The sequence below is a fragment of the Argiope bruennichi genome, chromosome 3, assembly GCF_947563725.1.
Source record: "Argiope bruennichi chromosome 3, qqArgBrue1.1, whole genome shotgun sequence".
NCBI classification, from domain to species: Eukaryota; Metazoa; Arthropoda; class Arachnida; order Araneae; family Araneidae; genus Argiope; species Argiope bruennichi.
The window spans coordinates 75528519-75550326 of NC_079153.1; the positions used below are offsets into that span (position 1 = coordinate 75528519).

General features: G+C 30.8%; 1 protein-coding gene and 1 long non-coding RNA gene across 6 annotated transcripts in view; one reads left to right on the top strand and one right to left on the bottom strand.

The window, feature by feature from the left end:
- Positions 1–21808, top strand: part of LOC129963371 (cell adhesion molecule 2-like) — a 347066-nt gene that overhangs the window by 200860 nt on the left and 124398 nt on the right. The window lies entirely within an intron of this gene.
- Positions 1–21808, bottom strand: part of LOC129963372 (uncharacterized) — a 122519-nt gene that overhangs the window by 5790 nt on the left and 94921 nt on the right. For 3 of the 5 annotated variants that reach the window (XR_008783969.1, XR_008783971.1, XR_008783970.1), the window contains exon 2: positions 8566–8731. This is a non-coding gene — a long non-coding RNA (uncharacterized LOC129963372). Of the gene's footprint in view, positions 1–8565; positions 8732–8933; positions 9187–13024; positions 13516–21808 lie in introns of those variants that run through there. The other 2 variants (XR_008783968.1, XR_008783972.1) reach the window with 2 other exon arrangements.

Genomic DNA, 21808 nt, shown 5'->3' on the forward strand with positions numbered 1-21808 from the left:
TTAGAAAACCAAGAGGAGAAAGATATGAAGGATTAAAGAGAAATATATAAGACAATCGAAATAACTGAAATGAGCTCTTCGAAACAATACAAAACAAAACCCTCTCCATTCTCACTAGTAGACACTCTCACTTCAAACATCCTTCAGTGCGAAGCAGAAAAAAAACCCTTCCCACACTTTACTTCGCTTCAGTCTACCCCATCTCTTTTCTCTTTCAGTGGAAGAAGAAGACACTCCAATGTCGCCAAGCTGGGGGCAGGACAGACAGGCACGCAAATCGGTTGTTTTTGTTCTCCGCGGTCTCTCGAGCGGAATCTGTCAAAGGAAAGATTTTTATTCTTTCCGATGGGTGAAAAAGTCTGTTATCTTCTCCAATGAAATGATGGTAGCGAGGAATAATTACCAGTCGCCGCATTTCGGGTTGACAAATAGAAGGCTATCATTAACTTTTCCAAATCAAATTCATCATCGCCAAGACGACAAACACAGAACTCTATAGGCGCCATACTTGGCCACTTTACATTAACGATGTGGTGGTGTGTGAGTGGTTTTTCCTTTCAGATTTATTTATGGATTTTAAACCCTGTCTGGGTAAGTTGGGTTAAGATTGGATATTCGATTTGACATTAGGGCAACACAAATTTCATCATTAACATGCTATGAATCATCCTTTTGTAATTAATCTTATAGTACTTTTATTGCTTCGGCTGAGTGGTCAAAAGATGGATTTCTTACCATTAAACCATAAGTAATATTTTTCAATGTCATATCTGAAGAAAGAGGAAAAATTATATTCCTAAAATATTTGGTGCTGCGATTTTAATCACCATGTTTGAATTGTACCTAAATCCAAAACAAATTTTTGAAGTTATTTTATTTATGAACACAAAATATCAAAGATATAACAAAGGATTAAACAACAGCTAAACGCATCAAGCTTATTGTATCTATTTAAGCAAATAATGCATATATTAAATATATAAATTGAATTTTGGAGGAAATTTCTGAATGCAATATCTGCTCACTATATACTGCTATGTATACGAACCTGATGTCTCAATTACTTCTAAGAAAATACTAATGAAATTCGGTATATTGTATTTTCAGAGAATTGTAATTTAGTATCAAATCTTAAACTAATCCGTCGACTAGAAGACTGCCGGTAAATCTATTGTTTTATTTATGTAAATTCTTTAATTCAAAATTGCATCGGTTTACTAAGAGATATCTGCAACTGGGCCTCACATCAAATTTGGAAATTTACATCAACAGTTTGATCTCACAAGACGACAAAAAAAAGGTTCTCTATTATTAGCACGATTTCTTTATGATAAATCTAAGCAAAAACACCCGTCATATTAGAAGAAAAGGCGAAAATGGCAATGGAAGAAAAGTTTGCCTGGATATCTAAAAATTTTGTTGATAACACTGATTTTATATGAGGGTCATGCAGAAAGTAATTTTCCCATGGTCTGTAAAAAACAGAAATAAAATGTAATTACCTGAAAAGATTCATTGAAAAAATTCAGTAAAATTCCAGTTGCATCTCACCACCGCAACTATAGCACATATTAGAGAATTGAATAAATTGTTGAGTTCCAAAGTCTTAGAAATCTTCCTTCTAGGCATGAAGCCAATATATCACAGTTATCTACATATTTTCGTATATGAAAAAAATCGTAACCAGTTTGGAATTTCTTCAAATGCAACAATGTGGAAGTCACTGGTAGCAAGATCGGGACTACAGAAACAGCGAAATATTGAACAGCTAACAGCGAAATTTCTTCAGTTGATCCATATGTGGTTGTGGAGCAATACAACATGAGCACTGATAATTCCACGTCTATTATTTTGAATAACTAATACAACTTCTCTACTATTGCACAGTAATGTTCAACGTTCAAGGTTTGCTTTCCTTTCATGCTTTCAAGGTTCCTTTCATGCTTTTTGCAACTCTATTTTTTGGCGATTTGGAAAATTTATTTCTAGAAGACTTTAACTGAAATAATTGCGCAGTAGAGTTTTTAGGTATGCATTGGTTTAATGATCCTAGAACAATGATATGCAAATAGTAAAGCTTCGACGCCAGAAAATTGCAAATTAGAAATCCAATATCGTAGAAAATCCATCTTATATAAGTGTACAGTTATCATTGTGAATTCGTCCAATTAGTGGTATTGATGTGACCTTGAAGTTTAGATACTGGGGTACCTTCTTCATCATTTGATTATGGTTCAGATCCCCTCCAGATAACTTCCATGAAACTTCAGCAAATGCGATATTAATAAACTGATTTTCAAAACTATTAATAATAAATTTATTTATTTGGTGCCTTTTTCTTTGGGTTTTTTTATGTCTTAACAAGTGGAAATTAGAATACTTCGAGAAGTCCATACTAAAAATTTCAATCAAACTTTGAACTTTTATTTATTAAAATGCTTCTGCATAAATAAAATCGGGTACATGATATATATTTCTCACATAATCCTTCACTTCTTGTTATGACCCTGTAACGTGAATTTGATGTATAATGACATGAAATTATGGCTAAGTATCTATATAAATCAAAGTTGTAGATGGGTTACCCCCATGGCCTACGGGGAACTTAAACGATCTTCATCGTCACTTCGAAATTAAAAAGATCAGAAAACTATCAGTTCCATCATTGGGAAAGAGATAACTCTACCCTTAAATCATCTAACCTGCCAAAAAAGCGAGAGCCCTTTTACTTACAAGGAAACTTCTCATCTACGTACTCGCTGTGCTTTCAGTAACTAACATGAATGGTTATTTGGAACTCTAATTGACGTAACACTTTAAAAGTTTTGATGTAAGAATCTCAACGATTTCTGTACTTCTCATAAAATGTCCTCCTTCTCTTTATTTGAACAATAGATTCATATTCTGTAAGGATTATTTTTCGCGATTTATCAAAAATTCAAACTTTGATCTACCTGATCTATCATTTACAGGACAATAAATTACATTTGAAGTGGCAATTTAAAACAATGTAGGCATTTAATGCAGATTTATATATATATATATTCTAACCTCCCTGAAAAATTTTATAAGAACTAAGTAATTTATGATACATCATTTGTTAAGTAGATTTAAAGCAGTTTCTAGCAAAGGTGCTCTCAGACAAAGAATTAACTTAGAAGTCAGTGAACCCTTTCTTTTCTGTCAATGATTCGTAAAAGAGATTACGTGATCTAGGAGTATTTGTTCATTTCTTTCTAAGCTTTTAGTATTCCACCCATGCTGACGAAGATGGGCAATCGGCACGAAGGGTTCATTCACGTGATCATCGATTATTTGGCGTTTTTCCGGATAGATTAATCTTGGATTCTACGCCTGCAGATGGGAAGGCCGCGTGTCCATTATACCGAGTGGGATGCATCTTCCTCGTCCGATAACCTCATTAAATGTCGCCCATCAGACGGACAACAAACACGCACGGCGACACCCCTTCAGTAATGGGATATTCCACCCAAATTGAATTTTCTTCTATTCTCCCCTCCCCGTATAAAACGGGAATAATCAATTTACAGGGGGTGGAAGGCATCTTCATAGATCACGAAGTGCAGGAAAAAGTTTTGTATCAGTTTTAATGGGGTGACGCCCCACGCTTCGCACTTCCTGTCACGTGATATGGTAATAAGACATCTTTCTAGGCATAACGAGGGAGGCTGTGCGATTTTTTTCTTTCATCTACCCTCGGTAAGGCTCCCTCCTCTGTAAAAGGGTTTATTAGCTCCATCTACTCTGGAAGAAAGGCAAAGGGGTCCGTAACGAGCTCCGTAACGAACGCTGCAGCTTTAGATTTCGAACCAAAGGATGGAGATATAAAAAAAAAGTTCGTAAAGGAATGGGGTGGAAGAGGAAAAATGCCATGGTAAACATTAGCAGACGGAAATTCTTTGCAGCTAGTAATCTTCGTCATTTTCGTAGAATATCGAACAGTATTAAAGCGCGGAATTTGCTGGTATAGAAAAATAGCTTTCAAGGTGTATTTTTGATGTTTGGAAATTCTATTTTAAAATATCAGTTTTGTAAATTTACTTTAACTTCCCCATACATAGGTGTATCAGTAGTATTTTACTTTTACTTTGCTTCGTACAATATCACTGAATCATGTCCTTCTCCATTTTAGAAATATCATCTGACTGATCGTCTTATTCTCTTTTTTAATACATCTACACATGTGTAAACTGATTGTTAAAAAGAGAAAAAACACACTGAGAATGATTAAAATACATCGCAAACCACAATTTTCAGTTGTTTCAAAAGAGGAAAAAACACCTTCTTGGTTAAATTTCCTGTCGTAAGAGGAAATATGAATTTTCCTCTGGTCTACAATCTACAGAGTGACTATTAAATGTTGATTCAAATATTGAGTCGTTCTATTTTAAAATATAAAATAATTAATACAACAATATATAATGAAATTTATAAATGAGAATTTAAGAAAATTTTATCCTAAATTTCTTATTTAGGTGCACCTCAGGTATGAGAATGAGAAGATGTCGTTAATGTGGATATTTCTCATCTCACCTATGGATACAGAAATGGTATGAGTTGGTTATTATCTACTAATAAAGAAACATGCCTCCTACGGAGGGGTTGTACCGTGACCGATGATGATCCTTATGACTCAAATATACTTCCCGTTTATTCTATCATGGCATTCTGATCTTCAAATTTTCCGTGTACCTTCGAAAGTAATCACATATGATTATTTTGAACTTTGTCGATAATGATTCATATGCCACCACTTTGCTGTTCATGCACCACCCTGTTGATAATAATTCATGTGCTATTTTTCTATTGCAGCGTGAATCATTCAAAAACGTTATCAATAGGCAATATGGACACTTTAAGACCCATCCAGACTAAACTTTAAGACACCCTCTCTGGGCTATTTAGCATTTACTTTAGTCTGTACAATCCCCACAGCTTAAAGTATATACATAGATATGGTGAAGAAGATGGCCATTTTTTTCCTTTGTGGTTAACTAGCTTGGGCCAAGACTTGTTGATTTGATTTTGTAGTACAGAATTTTACATAAATAGCCCATTGCTTTGAGGATACAATAAGTCAACATGGGCAATAAATATGTGTCTAATATGTCCTGTTGGTAAAATTTCGCTATGAATTTCATTCCTTCACGGATTAATTTCAGAAACAATCCTTCATTTTAGAAAGATTTTGTATATCTTCTAAGCTTTAAATTTTGTATATCTTCTAAGCTTTAAATTTTGTATATCTTCTAAGCTTTATGAATATACAACATCATTTATGACATTACAGTTATTCTATGCAAAAAGAAGCTCAAAATCATTTGTACTTCATTGCTTGGTTTAGGAACATATTAGGAAATCAAGAATTAAAAAAAAGAGTTAAATTTGAACCTCATGATAAATCTGACCATATCTACGGTAAAGTAATGCGTGAATTCATATTGCACATTCATAGGAATTTTTCAATTATTTGATAATATGAATACCAAATAAGGTTACAGGATTTTGTAATTTGTGAGGCAAATTCAAAATCATGAAAATGAAATATTTGATGCCCTCTAAATGAACATGAATTTAATTATTGCGAGACCAGAACTATGATGTTCAATGGGCTCTCCAGCTTTATTACGCAGTAAACAATTGGAAGTGGCGCAAACGTATGAAAATAGATTCAAGATATTCTAGAATATGAATATAATCTTAATTAGAAGGCCATTACCATAGACCATGGTTTTAACATTTTAGAAGACAAATGAACATTTGTTGGATTTCTTGGTTTAGCTTTGAACTTCTACTTTTTACAATCATAGAAAGAAGAAGCATTGGAACTAATTTTAATTATTTCTGAATTTCTGAATTAACAATTTAAATATAAATACACGAATAGAGCTAATTGAGATATTTTTATAAAGATATACTCTATTTTCACAGAATAAGGCAGTGTAGTAATATGATTAGAGACATGTTTTATGAAATTTAAAATATAATTCGCCTTAAAATTCTAATCTCTTTCTTCCTTTTTTGAAATATTTTACTGATCGTACATTCACATTAAGGGAGAAAAAAATGAAGATTCTTAAAATTTTTATTTTTATTTTTATTTCCCTCCGAAATTGGATTAAAAAAAAGCATTTTCACTCGTTCTTATCAATATAGCAAACATTTCGTCTTTCTGCTATTTTGATTCGTTGCCAAATTTTCTCTGCCAAAAATTATTAAAATCCTATAAAATTACAAAAGTCAAACTGAGCTTGGTGCGTTTAACTTCTCAGCGAACTGCGCAAACACCGTTTTTTATGCATTCTAATAGTCCTAGTTATTTTGCCATAAGTCTGAAGCATTTTAACAAAATTTGGCTCTTGCGACCTAAGTTTCAAAACAATTCAATTCGATTAATCTTAGCGTCCTTCCTATACATATACATGCATTATCATTTCTTTTACATTTGTATCTTCTGTACGGAAATAGAAAAGAAAAATCTGAATGATTTCCATATTTTTTACTTGAAAGAATTTAATTCTGTTTTAAATGAAGGAATTGCAATCCCTTAGTAATTTAATAAATATCAGGCCAAAGAACAGTTGGATTAACAAATGTATCTTATTAGTAAAAATACATTTTAAACTAGCGGGAATGGTCTCCACAAAGCTTTCTTGCATACTTTTTATTAAACTTATCATGCAAGAGTACGCCTTATATTGCATTAGAATACAATAGTTATGCAATATTAACTTTGGGCTTTCACTGAATATAGCGTGCCATCCTTGGCGATTTGTTCAACCATTAATCCCTGGTATGCATTAAGAGTAACCAAAAATCGGATTTTTGTTTTCCTTTTGTAGTTACCGTGTTAACTTATATTCAAACACCCGGACAGGTGGAGAACAGATTTTACTCAACATTTGATAGAAATCTGCAAATTTGGTGTAAAGGCCGTATTTCAAATTTCAATCGTCAAATCGTTTAATCATCAAAGCTCAAAAGTTCTTTAAGCTATCTTTGTCACAGACGGACATTTCCAAAAATAGGTTTCTCGAACGCAGGGAGGTCTAAAACGGAGGAATTAGTCAAAATCTCGAGTTCGAAATTTTTTATGATCACTATACTTCCTCTATAGCCGGCGTCCTGGCATAGGGGTAACGCATCTTCTCTGGGCGTCCTGGGTTCGAGTCACAGTTTGGGCATGGTTATTCTATCTATGAGATGTGTGAATGTGTCCTCCTGTAAAAAGGGGTTGTGCAAGCGAATGAGTGATGCGTGAGTAGCAAAGTCGTGCTCTTGGCCCTAGTTGGCGCTACTATAAAAACAAGAGACTCTCCCCCACCGGCTTAAATCGTTGTCTTCGTAACAGCGGGCTTGTCCATGACAAGTGCCATAAGAAACAACAACTAAAAAAATAATTTTACAAGCAAGATCTATGTTTATTTTACGAAATAATGTATTCTATATAATAAATATTATAAAATATATTACAAAATCTGAGTAACAGTTTATAGCTTTTGTCTTCTCAAAGACACGGATATCCTCTTTCAGTGACATGTTTTCTCTTTCCTGTTCCCTAATCCGCAATATGAAAACGTTAGTTTACTGGAGGACCGCAAAGAACGAATTATAAAGGTACCAATATATTTTTAATCATATCAATTTTGTAGGCATAACTCTTTCTTCATTATACCTTAAAACTACAAACTTCGTCTACCTGAAAATATCCGTTTCGTAAATAATTATAAAATTTTTCGAATACATTTGAAATTTAGTGGATAGATTGAAAGAAGTTGTCACGAAATGAAATTAACTCACGTGACAACGAATTCACGTATAATAATAATTAAATACGACATCTGAAACAGAAAATTGACTTTATTATCTAGTGTCGTAGGAATATCTTTACTTGTATTACATGTGCAATGCATTCTGGAATGAAAGAGACTTCGTAGGTTTAACATTTATAACGTGAATATGAATATCAAGTTCACTAAGAGGAAAAAAGGAGGGAAAAAAGATTCATGTAAGTGAATAAATTTGCCCAAATTATCAAACACATCGTCATGATATATATTTTTCAATGAATAGAATATATTTCTTAATAGTTAGTTCAAAAAAAACATTTAATGTAAATTTCAAGGACCTTCGATAAAGGTGAAATATAGCATCTCCTTTCCCTGAAAATTGCTTTGAAACAGTTTAACTGAAATCTGGCTTAGCTCCAATGTAAGGAGTAGAGGTTAGATTGTTTTACTGGAGAATTTTATGGGGAAGTTGGCTTACATTTATATTTCTCTTAGAGGAAAGCCGTGAGATTCTCCAATAATCACCTCGACAGCAAAAAGCAATTTGTTGATAAGTACACAACGCCTTATCAGCTTTTGAGTAATAATACAAGAAGAGGATAAAACCTATAAAACTCTTATTATTATTAGTTTTCTTTAGCTTTCCCATGATTTAATCTAAGAGGAAATCCAATTTGAGAGATAACACGAAGGAATCCGATGAAAATTTTTATGTTTATACATCAATTTCTTCAGAGAGCTTTGGAAATCTTACTTTGGATTTATATATGCAGAATGTATGGTGCAAATTCTGTTGAGATGCAGGCTAGATGCATTTTAAATTTGAAGCCATAGGTCCAGCAGAAGTTTGAAAAAGGGAGATGCCAATTCATCCACTGTCTTCTTCGTCTCCAATTGAGGTGAAAATTTAATTCTGGAAACTGAAAAAAAATTGCAAAGTATTTAAAATTGTTGTTTCGTCTTTGAAACAAAATCAGCCTTATAAAAGATTTTTTAAAAACTGCATTTATGACTTTACGCAATAAAGGAAATTATACACACAAATCATGAAAAATTCAAAAGATCTATTTAAAGAATAAAAAAAAATTGAGCTCTAAAACAAGCCTCTTAACCAGTATAAACCTTAATTATGGATGTTTATGTGCGACCGCCAGCCCCGACTGCATTGAACTCATCATAAAACCAAAGAAAGAATAGTCCCTGAATCGATTCTCTCTCCTTTCTTCCTTTAATTGCGGGAAAACTGAATTCAATTCTCGCAGATGTCGGGCGTGTCATTCAAGGCTCACGCCTGTAATACTAGCCTGTTCGCAATAATAAATGTCTTTGCTGTCGTCATAATCATTTAAATTTCGAAACTGCGGTGGAACGCTCGCAGTTGAATAGCGGAAGCTGAATAATTATCCGAATTCGATCTTAAAAGAGCTCTGTTCCGTACCCGTACGGTTTTCCAATGAAATTGAATTAAATGCAGTCTTTCATTAAAATGTCAAATGCCCCGGCATAAAAATAAATGGCGAAGCGAAGAAATTATAGTTCATTTATCATTTGAGTTGTGGTTTGGTTCTGAGCTCAATCGAGCCATTACACATACTCTGTTGCTCTATACTGAACAACAGTTTTAGTGGTAGTGATAATAATCAAAATTGTTCTGCTATATTTCGAAAGTCGGTTGGAATCTCAAACGATTCCAGCAGTGCTTAGAATCTCGATGACAACGTTTAGAATTTTTCGATTTTTTTTTTTTCTGAGAACGATTTTTTTCCGTTTCGGAAAAACTTGGCAATTATTTCATTCATTCGAAGAATATTTTTAGTGTATATCTCAAATAATAAGAAAAGTAAATATTGTGTCTGCGTCTGTCTATCTGCTCAACTTTCTAAAAAATATTTTTTTGCATCTAGAAGTGAGAAACAAAAATTTAAAAAAAGTGTTTGAACTTTTAATTTGATTTTTAAATCTATCAAATACTAAGCGAATTTTTCCAGTTTTCTGTAATAACTTATAAAAATATTTTTTTTAAAAAAAACATACTTTTTTGTCATCATATAATTAAAAAGCTATCTTTTTCAACTAAACCATTTGGATTTGTACAGTTTTTTTGTAAAATCCGAATTTTCACCATGCATATTCAAAATTATCCTTTAAAATTATTTTGAAACTGAAAATTTGATTTGATTGTTCTGTTAAAATTCAAATCTATTCCATTGTTTTGTCTCCTTTTGATTTTTTTATATGTTAAAGATCAGAAAAAAGAAAAATTCTTGTTAACGCAGCTGCAAATTGAATTTTAGAATTATCTCTTAGATACTTCTTATTCATTTCTTAGGATTTCATACCCTTAAAAAGTCAAATTTTTTTGAATTTTCGTGATTTAATATTATTTTCACTATAATTTTAGCTCAATTTCCACCGATTTTTTTATATCAATTTATTTTTTAAAAAATACACTTTAGATGCCTATGTGTTATTTTTCAATAATTTAAAAGAAATGAATAAGCTAGATTTCAAAGGAAGCTAATGAACTAAAAAATAAAATAGACCTATGAAACATGAATTAATTATAAAGACTAATCCATATGTATCGATTTAATTAAATAGACATATTCAGAAAAGTTTATTGAAATTTTTGGAATCAAATTTAAAATATTTTTTGATACGATGACAATATAAGCATTCACAAATGATGTCATTGTCTTTTTCCTATGAAGGATCAAAATATAATTGAAAAATGTGACTGAATGTGAATTATTCAACTTGCATTAAATGATTTTTGACAAAATCAGAATTATTTATTCCCGTAGATTTATGTATTTTGTATGCCATGGCTTAATATTTATGATGCTTAGAATTGTCATTGTTATTTCAAAATGTCGCCTTTGAAATTCGCCAAACGTTTTATCGATCTTGTGTAAATTATATACATCTGCTCTCAAATTATTTATAAATGTTGAATGCGTCATAAAACGCTGTATGTCGCTATTGGCATTTTCTGTTAGTCAGAATTTCATATACTTTACTGAGGCATTAGCAATTTTAACGACTGAAATCAAAATCACTCTAACGAATACTAATATTTCAACTATTAATTGCTTTTTAAATGTATAAATATAAACAATATAATAAACAATATATAATAATCTAGCGTAAGTATCATTTTCGTTAAGAATATAGAAAAAAAAAATCTTAACCACCATAATTCTTTTTAATTCAAAATTGATTCTCGGAGTATATAGTTTATCTGAAAAGAAAATGTGTAAGTGGCAACTATTATACTAGATAAATTAGAAGATTCAACTTATAATAAAGAGTTCTGAGAGCTTTTCCAGGATAAGTAAAAATGTTTTCTAATTTAAAAAGTATTTTAGCTATATAGCATTAATCTCAAAAATATTTAAGTTTAAATTAATTAAAAATGGGATTCTAGTTTAAACAACTTTCATTTAGACTTATTGCAATAAGTATTACTTCAAGACTTCTTGACGACTACTTTTATAAAAGCGATTGTTCTTTTATATTATATATTCATATATTTTACACATTCTTTCATATATAAATATTTTTTTCAAAATAATTTCCGAAAAAAAAAACCCAGCAGAATTATAATATATTTTATGATATTATTACAAAATAACTAACACATGTGAAAATAAATACTATGACATTTGAATGTTCCATTCTACTATAGTGAGAATACTTTTTTTAATTTTTATTTTTTCCTGAAAAACTCAATATTGTGAGGAATAAACTTTATTTTCCTGCTTTCACAGAAGGTTTTTTTTTTAATATTTAAAATTATCTAATTATAAAAATTTTATTTACAAAATAACAAAAATAAAACAGAATAAAGTTTTGTTTTTGTTTTTTGTTTTTTTAAAGATGGCAGACTAGAAAATGATGAATTATGACATTATAGAATATGTTGCTGTTTTTATTAAAAGCCGACCTATCTTTATTTAAAGGAATTCTAAAAGTATCGTGGGAACTGGAATTTTATCGTAATTTGATGAATAAATTGAATAAAAATGCAAATTAATCCATATATATATATATATATATATATATATATATATATATATATATAACAAAAAAACTCTTATGTTGAAATTAGGTTAAGTTTTCGTTTTTGAGTTTAGGCAATTAGCCTTGAATTTTGATTGGTGGTCAGAAATTATGTGAAGGTAAAATTTTTCTTAACTAAGATTACATTTCCAAAAACTTATATGGTTATGATTACGGTTAACCAAAAAAGATTTATATTGTTTCTCTTTTTGTTGCAGCATCAATCTACGTATTGCATTTTTTTTTTTTTTTTTTAATTTCCTGATTTTGTTTTAGACTTAAGACTTTCCTAGTACTGTTAACACACAAGATGTTCTTGATGATAAGGTGGAAATTTTAATATTTAAAACGGTGAAGGAATAAATATCCTTAATTATTTGAAAATAATTCAAAGGTTCTAGCTTGAATGGAAATGATCTTTCTACCGAATGTCAGTTTCAGAATTTTGATACGTCGATTTCAGCAAGTATGCCGTGCGATTATCCTGAAATTCAAAAATGTTTTCAGTACCTATTTTCCATCACTTATTTTCAATAAAAATTTATTTACTTTTAATTTCAGCCTTTAAAAAATCGTTCATTCAAAAAGAAAAATCCAATATTAGTATCAGGTAATGAAACGAATGGTAAGCGTTCTGTTTGTGGATGAATTTTTGGAATAAGACATTCTAAATATTATAAATGACTCAAGAAAAAGCTCTACTAACAAAAACATTAAAAGGTAGTTATCATAATTATTTTAGTATTGCAATAGAACGAAAGCAAGATTTCAATCTGTTAAATTAAACAAACTATGACATCTACTAACGAAGATACCAAAATACAGGATATGACAACTTTCAGGTATTCAAAGATCTGCGAGGAAAGGTAATGTTTGAATACATTTCTCAAATAACTCCATTTTGGGTAAATATTAATTGTTCCGCCAAATTCTAATGTTTAATTTCCGAAATTTTGCTTCCAGATTTGTAAATATTATTTCTGCAGGGTCAGAGATTTAATTAATATTTTTGTACGAGTTATTCCGATTTCTTGTTTTTAATGAAAAACAAAATCGTTTTAAATCTTATACAGTCCCTTTGAAATAATAAACGCACATAAGTCAAGCATTTTGCAGAAATCCAATAGATAGGAAATGTTTTTTTTTCTTACCTAGAGCACTGAGAAAATGATTTTTCTTCGAAACCAATGAAGCATTTATCGGGAAAATAAATAAACATTCTTCCCCAAGAGGTAATAATTGTATTGCTGAAACAAAAGTCTCCCTGAAGCAGTGGTAACAACAGAGAAGTTCGGGGATGAAATGATAACAAATCGGTGGTATGGCACAAACATGCATTTTTAATCTCAAAATTTTCTTGCACAAATACTATTTTCTTATCGCTTATTGCTTGCATAAATAAATCACCCGAAGCGTTCCAGACAACATCGGTCTGGAAAAGAGTTTATTTTCGAAAAAAAAAGTTTTCCCTACATTTTTTTCTGTTGTCCCGAAAACGGTTGCCCGGCGGAGAAAGGAAAATCTTATCAAAACCAGAACTACGCGTTCTGTATAGATAAGATGCGATACTGCAGAAAAAGAGGAATCTTCGGAAACAGAAAAGAAGAGGGATAAAGATGACACGTGGGGAGTGGGGGAGAGAAAAAATTTCTTTCCCCCGTGAAAAGAAGTGTTCTTAATGGCGGCTATCAGCGAATTTCTGATAAAAGTCGTCGTCTGGAAGTGAGGCACAGCTCCGATAAGGACGCACTTCCTAGCGCCGATAAGACTTTTGTAAACGTGGAAGTGGCAACACTCGTCCTGTCAAAAGTCGAAAGGGATTACTGTCGAGAGTTGCGATTGTTTTGCATCGACAAATGGCATTTGGACTCGAGCAGCCCTAATGGCCTAAACGACGAGTGGTTACAGTCAGAATTTGTTGTCTTTAAAAATATTCGCTTCCTTTAAGAACATTTTTAATGTAGATTATTTTTTAAAGAAAATTTTGATATTAATAATTAATAAGATTTCGTTATATTATCTTTTGAGCATAGACATATATTATCTTTGTATGAGCATAGACATATATTCACTAGAATATATGCATTTCCTCGTGTGTTTTTTTCTTTTGATGTCCTAATATCTTCAATTCCCTTTGCTTTACGAACATTCAGAAAACTCAGAATACAAATGAGTTTCCAGTACAAAGAAAGAAAATTATTTTAATAGTTATTCTGTAGTTAATACATTGTTTTTATATTTTCTTTAGCTCTTTTTAAAAGATCATGCATTGTTTATACAAGTTATAAACTAATTTTCTCAGCTGAAGAGAAGATTAGTCCACAACTTGTATAAACAATGCATGCAATTACTTAAAACAAATAGAAATTATTAACGCAATTAAAGTGATAATTTGAGAAATATTTTATTCACCAAACTGAGTCTTATATTAATTAGATGTAAAATATCCCGTAGTTATCAGCACATACTGCAATCAGCTTTGTTTCATTTTGCAGCTCATAAACTGTTAAGCACCTAAAAAATATTTTAATAGTTAAATGATGTTTTTTGTACTTTGTTTAACTCTTTTTAAAATCTTATGTAAGACTTTTTTCAAGCCATATGATAATTTTTTCTGCTATTGAAAAAAATTATTTAAATAGAAATTATTAATACAAGTAAAATCATGCGATGTTCAATATTTTATTTACAAAAACAGAATATTATATTAATTAGATGTAAAATAGCCCACAATCTTCCACACATACGACACCACACAGTCTTCCACACACACCCCTGATCCTCACAATCACACTCAACACATTTAGCCTCCACATTTGCTGCTATAAATGAAAGTCCATTTTGTGCTCATATCTTGGTTGCAGTTCTCGGTCTTTTGTTGAAATTGAACAATCAATGGTATATAGTTTGCTTCGGTGATTCACGTCTGAGGCGGTGTGTGGACAATACGTCACCATTGGATGATGATAATCAACTACTAAAACCTTTTTGTCCATAAAAACCATACTGTTTTCATAGAGTAGGGTAATTACCTTCATCTTTGCTGTCTGAATGCAGTGATGTCAATAGGATGATTAACTTCTTTGTTTAATCGTTTTCTCGTTGTTAACGCTTGATTTTTCTGCTTATTCCAGGAACACATTTTCGGTTATTTTTGCATGTTTTTGATCATGTTAAGCTTGTTTAAGGAGTGAGAGGTCTTATGTCATTTATTTCACTTCAGTCTTAGTAGTAGTTGTCCCCACTATTTTATTCGTTTGCTGTCAAAATGCATTAAAAAATTCAGTGTAAGGAATTTAAATGAGTATAAGTTAAAACAGTGCAGTTAATCAATTCCTTTAATTTCCTGTTAGAAGCATATCATAAAATTACCATATATCTTTTTTCCGTTTGTCTTAAAAATAATTTATTAATAAATTAGCTCTAACGGATAACACTTATGAATTGCTATTTAATGCAAAAAAAAAACATATATGCTGAATCCATTTGTTAATAAAATATTTAATTCAAGCTTAGATAAGGTAGTAATTCCTTATTCACAAAATTTGTTTCAACAAAAAATTATTATTATTTATTTATCGCTGAAAACATTCCGAATAAATTGCCTTCTTCAATTGAAACTGTTTTTCGAAATGCGCAAATGAAGAATTGTATGCAAACATAACTTGCCGTAAATTATATTGCCTATTATTTTAAACACTGGAATTTTCTTAATCAGTTCAATTAACATTTATTGGACAGGCATTTATATGCATTAATAAATACACTAAGTAAAAACTATTCTTTATTTTATGAAAACATATTTTTATAAATATAAATCTTCAAACAAGAGAGAAACTTTAAATTCACATGTTCTTGAATTACAATTTTGGGTACAAAGCTAATAGCAAAATTTTAATTTCATAAAAATCGTAGCAGTCTTCTTTGATACTACAACTGCTTCAAATCATATCTATAATGAAGTAAAGGTCCAAGGCGATGTATATAAAACTCTTATTCTTGAATCCATGTATCTTTCTCTCATTTCTTCGGCTATATTAATCTTAATATGTATTATTTCTTACCGGCATAAGAGTAAAAATTATATCTCAATTAAAAACATTGATATTATGCTGTTTTTTTTTGGGGGGGGCGGGGTTCGTTGGATCATGTTATTATCAGAAAAACTGAGAGATTTCTAAGAAAATCAGATATCGAAAATGTTAAGCTCCCCAGTGAATAATAAAACTTCTCATTGGAGAAGACAGCATTTCGAATTTCCACGAAAACTTTCCAACTAAAGATTATCCTTATCCTCTCTCTGAAGCAGATACCCTCTTATGTACAGACACTACACTAGTAAACTTAGTTCTACTGTTCCTTAGCCCTCTACCATATTTCTTTCGTAACGCTTCAAAGCTTACTTACTTATTGTCCTACTGATTACTATTTGATATTCTCTTTGGCTGTTTGTTGGCAATAAACTACGACAAATTTCAAAATAATAGGAAAATATAGAACAATCATATACAGGCATCAAATACAGGTGGAATGACTTTATAAGGTTAAGAGACAGAGAATTCAGCAATACAGGGCGATCACATAAGAACTTTTCAGTTTTGAAAGGCTCTGTTTTTCAAAAATGTAGAATATTACACTCTAAGCTGAAAATCAATTTGAAAAATTACCTTATTTTCATGCAATATATCTTCTCGATATTCAGACTTATTCTACACAGTTTCCAATATGACTAATATTAGAGTTTTGACGGCATAGTTACAGTTTTTCTAGCTTTTAATTGGCAAGCAATGATGAAAGCAATAAATATTTTATGTCTTTTCTCATAGAATAAAATTTCTAGGAATTCTATTTGGCTTCTGGGTTTTCTATATTGGATTATCTGATGACAATGTGCTGCACTGCAATTTATCTTTTTATTGGAGCTGACATTTACCAATTTATAATAACCTCTAATTGTCGCCTCTCTGTAGAATCTGTAGAAGAGTGATCAATTTTGCTCCTGCTTTTATTTAATAATTTTTTTTTTTTTTGCATCTTCTCCTTACTTTAACCAAATTATATTTTCTCATCATCTTTACAATTGATTACAACTATTTTATCAATTATATTACATGAATTAAATGGTTTTCTGAATTATTTATTTTATCGTAAGCATTTAAATAGAACTAAGTTACTTAACATTTTCAACATAACCTGCAAAGCTGTTATAACCTTTTCAACATGACCATGCAATTATTCTTGCAGAGTATATATAATTCAAACGGCACAATACGATTATTCATCTACAGTTCGATAATTAATTCGATAACTTTCATTAAGCAATAAATGGGACAATTTTGTTCATTGTAAAAGCAAACGAGTGAATTAAAATTTATTTTTCTTAATTATATTTGTTGGGAAGCAAGTACGCTCCCAACACTTGGTTCCCCAGTAGAAATCATTCCTTCCAATTAATTCCTTTTATTCCCTTGCTTTCTTTATAACTGAGAACTTCTATTGCACTATTAGCTTCTCTCCACTTTAAGGTGCAAAACTCGCCACAGGTGTTTTGCCACGGTTTTCTATCATCTCTTCCAGAACGTCGTAAGTATTTTCGGTGGCTTGGCTGTCAAGTGTAAAACCGTAAGTAGTTCTAATTGCGAATCGTTCTTTAAAATCATGAGATCTTCAATAAATAGAATATGTTAAACATGATAGGGGATAAAAAGTCTTCCAGTAAGGTTTCAAGTATGGTATAAGAGAAATTCAAGTTCAAAGATTCCCCAAGATACAAAACTCAAAAATCCTGTAAAAGTATGTTGGCCAAGTATTTATTAAAAATCCGCCTTCATGATTCAAGCGTTTTCAATTTAATACGGCGCCTGAAATTCGAAAGAAAAGCATTAATTAAAGATAAGACAATCTTTAAATGATGCTTTTCTTTCGAATTTCATTCACTATATAAAATTGAGAATGTTTGAATCATGAAGACGGATTTAATTCATTTGATCATTTTCAAAATTATTAAGTCGGAATATAAAATCTCCAATGGTGGACTAATAAGATTTCATTTCTTCTTATTGTTAAATATTGTTATTAACATATTTGGAATAAATGAGTTACACTATGCAGTGATAATTTTAATAACGAAAATTCATCGACAGTGAAAATGATTTTTTTCACATGTTTTCAAATGTACTTCAAATCATATATATATATATTTTATGTTTTGAAAATATAATTAAAAATAGAATAGGTATTTTAATATTTTACAATCTAGTCCACAACCTATTTGTAAAGCATTTCGGAGAAAATCATAACTCAGCATATTCTTTACAAACCCTGCAATCATAAGCAGAAAAAATAAGAATGAAAATTGAATTTAGAAAACTAATATTGATTCTCAGTAATTCGGTCAGAACCATCGTATTTACAGTGGATAAAAATACGCTCAAGTTACGAGGTCTTCTATGTGAGAACGTATGTTGAATCCGGTAGAAGATGAGGTAGAGTTATAGAAGTTCGGAGAGTGAATATATTTGCAATGGTAGATAATTCGCCCAAATTATACGATCTTCTGTGTAAGAACATGCGTTGAATACTTTAGAGAATGAACATTCCTCGAATTAATATGGATATGTTTACAATAATAGATAATTCACTCAAATTATATGATCTTCTATGTAAGAACATGCGTTGAATATTTTAGCGAATGAACATTCCTCGAAATAATATGGATATGTTTGCAATGGTATATAATTCGCTTAAATTATAAGATCTTCTGTGTCAAAACTTATATTGAGTACTATAGAGAATGAACATTCCTCGAATTGATATGGATATGTTTGCGATGGTAGATAATTCGCTCAAATTATAAGATCTTAATGTATGTTCTATGTAACATGAAACGTTAAATATTATGGAGAATGAACATTCCTTGAATCAAGGAAATCTGTGAGCTTGGTGAGTATGTTGAAACATAAATGACATTTTTGCCTTGATATTATATTTGAAAATAATAAGAATTTCGAATGAGTTTTGAGTACCCTCAAGACAAGCAGTTAGTGGAAACAAATAAAATTAATACTTCAGAATGGTCAATATATTTTAAATTACCATATTTCTGAAAGCAAACATATTCACTAATTACAGCAGAATACTAAAAAGATATATAAACAATCCAGCAATTATGTAAAATAAAAAAAAAATAGAAATCTTCAAAATTTTCCACTGCTGACAAGAAGTGTAAAGTGCGACACAAATTGGCGACGACGCGCAAAGCAAAACAAAAATAGTCTCTTTCTCGCTGCAACTCAAACCATCCAGAAATTGATGTCTTAGTAACGCAATGATGAAAAACCGGTAAAGGAGGATTTTCTTCCTTTCCCCTCCGCCTCATCGTTCAAAGTCTGGAAGATGGAGGAGGATTCTGTATCATATTTTGTGGTGACGGGGAAACGGGACACTAATCTGTCGACGGCCAGATAACATTGGGCCGCGATTTATCGACGGCTCAGACACGTTGCTCTTTAATTTCAGACCCTTTGCCAGATGACGGCTCTCTCCTCCAGCCTGTCAGAAGCGCTCTTCTTCCTGGAAATGATAGGAATAATGAAGATGTTCTGTCTGTCACCTCAAGAGTCCTTAGGCATTGATTTCAAATTGATAAATCATTAAGGCTGTATAATTTTGGTACTCTATTTATTGAGCATATTTCTATCATAACTATTTTTTATAGTGTATTAAGAATTTCGTTTGCTCTTTTTTCGTACAGGAATAGTTTTATACGAAGAATTATAAATAGTTTTAAAGCTGATTGGGTTTCGTTTTTCTAAGGGAAAAACGAAATAGTTTAGTTATAATTTGAGACTTTAGATACCCTTATTCTCTTTTTATAAGGTATCGATTAGAAGAAGTTTAGTAAAGTATTTAATTCTTTTTTTTTTCAGAGGAAAGTTGATGGCAAGAATATAAGGATGGGGAGTCATTTTGTATGTTATGCAAAGAATCTTTCAGAATCTATTTCGAACAAATAACAATCTTAGGATGTCGTAAATTATTCTTTGCTCTCACACTTTTAAATTATAAATGAATTAAAATAGTTTTCATTTGTTTGGAATGGGGGTGTAGAAATGCAAATATACTTTTAAAAAGGCAGTGGCAATTTTCGCCTCTTAACAAAGTTAAAAGGGGGAGTAGATGCCCCTGGCACCATTCATTAATTCCCTGAACAAAATTCCAGTCCGTTTATTTTACATTTTATAATCAAATACGAGAAGAAGGTGAAGAAATAATATTTAGCCCCAGGCACTATTATTGTTGCGATGATACTGATAATAAAATCAATTTCGGGAAATGTAAATTATGCAGGTTGAAAGTAAATAACTCTTATTTAGAAATAATATTTTGCAAAGAGATCTTATCATGCTTGACTTGCAGAGTTGTTTAGAAGAATACTTGAAGGTTCCTTATTAAAAAAAAAAAGATCATATGAATGGAAGTTTTGATGAGGCAAACTCAATCAATTACGTCATACACAATTAAAAAAATATGTTTCTCTTGTGTACAAAAAATAAATTTAGTGGGTTTAATGGTATATTGGTACAAAAGGCAGTAGACTTGAACTTCAGTGCTTTAATGTTTAATATCGTGAAGGTTATATCTTTAAGGTTTAATATCTGGAATCTTCACTCGATAGTTTTTTTTCTAGTGTTTTTTCAGAAAAATATTTAGATGCGAATCATTACATATGAATATATTTAGATTTTACCTACATAGGAACTTATCATTTAAATAAAATAAAAAAAATGAATGCATGTTTAACCCTAGTGAAATAGGGCCCGGGATTGCGCTATGTGGCATTGTCAGCATAAGAATAGAAAAAGTTTCTAATAGTTAGTTATAAAAAAAATTTTTGTGTGTGTCGAGTTTTTTCAAGAAATACACTTATAAAGATAAACTTAAAAAGCAAAAATATTGAATATAAATATATAAGTAAAAAGATAAAGCAAAAAGCGCGATTCCAACCTGGAACGTCAATCATGTTGTTCTGACCGCTGCAATTTCGAATCAGAAGCGGAAATTAAATGTATTTATTCTAATAGTTAGTTATTAAACAAGGCAGTGCAAAATCCCGTTTTTTCAGAAAATCACGTATATAGATAAACTTAAAAAACAAAACCTTACCAAAATATAAAATTTGATTCAAATCATTAGAGCCATTTCCGAGATACACGAAGTAAATTTACATATCTACGAGAATTGCTCGTTTAAAATTATAAGATTGGAAAATGTTGTTAGTATTGAGAAGCCAGCTGCTTTTTAAGTTATTTAGACACCCCTTTAATAGTTATAGTTATCATCATTCTAAAGTAATAAAATGTAAGGCTCAGGTTTTCTGTGAATGTCCTATATTGTTTACACTATTTTAAAACTAAAATAATTGTCTAATCAATAATGGCAGTTTAATTGCAGTGACAGGTTTCAATAACGGCAGACGCATTACCAAGAAAGACAATGTGTAATTAGCAGAAAGATTATCCAGACTTCCATGTTTTTAATGTCATTATGATTCCAAAGGATCAATTCCATTTTGCGAGTTTTAATAAACAATAAACAAAGCAGTTGTAAAACTATTAAAATGACATGGTTTAGATGTTTTTCATCATTTAATGTTCAAAAATTGTTGAAGAAACCCTGCATATCAAATTATAATTGTTTAATTGAAACTGAATAATCCTGTAATTCCCAAAAACAATTTGGCCGTCAATGGAGATTATTAAAATTATGATCAAGGGAAAAAAAAAAACGATGCCGTCGTATATTTAAATATTAGTTCTTCAGTGATTATTATCTGTTAAGTCAACTGAGATTAATGATCTTAAAGAAGAAAACATCCATATCTTAATTTGATTAGAGAACAGTTTGAAAACTTAATACACAAAGAAAAATATTAT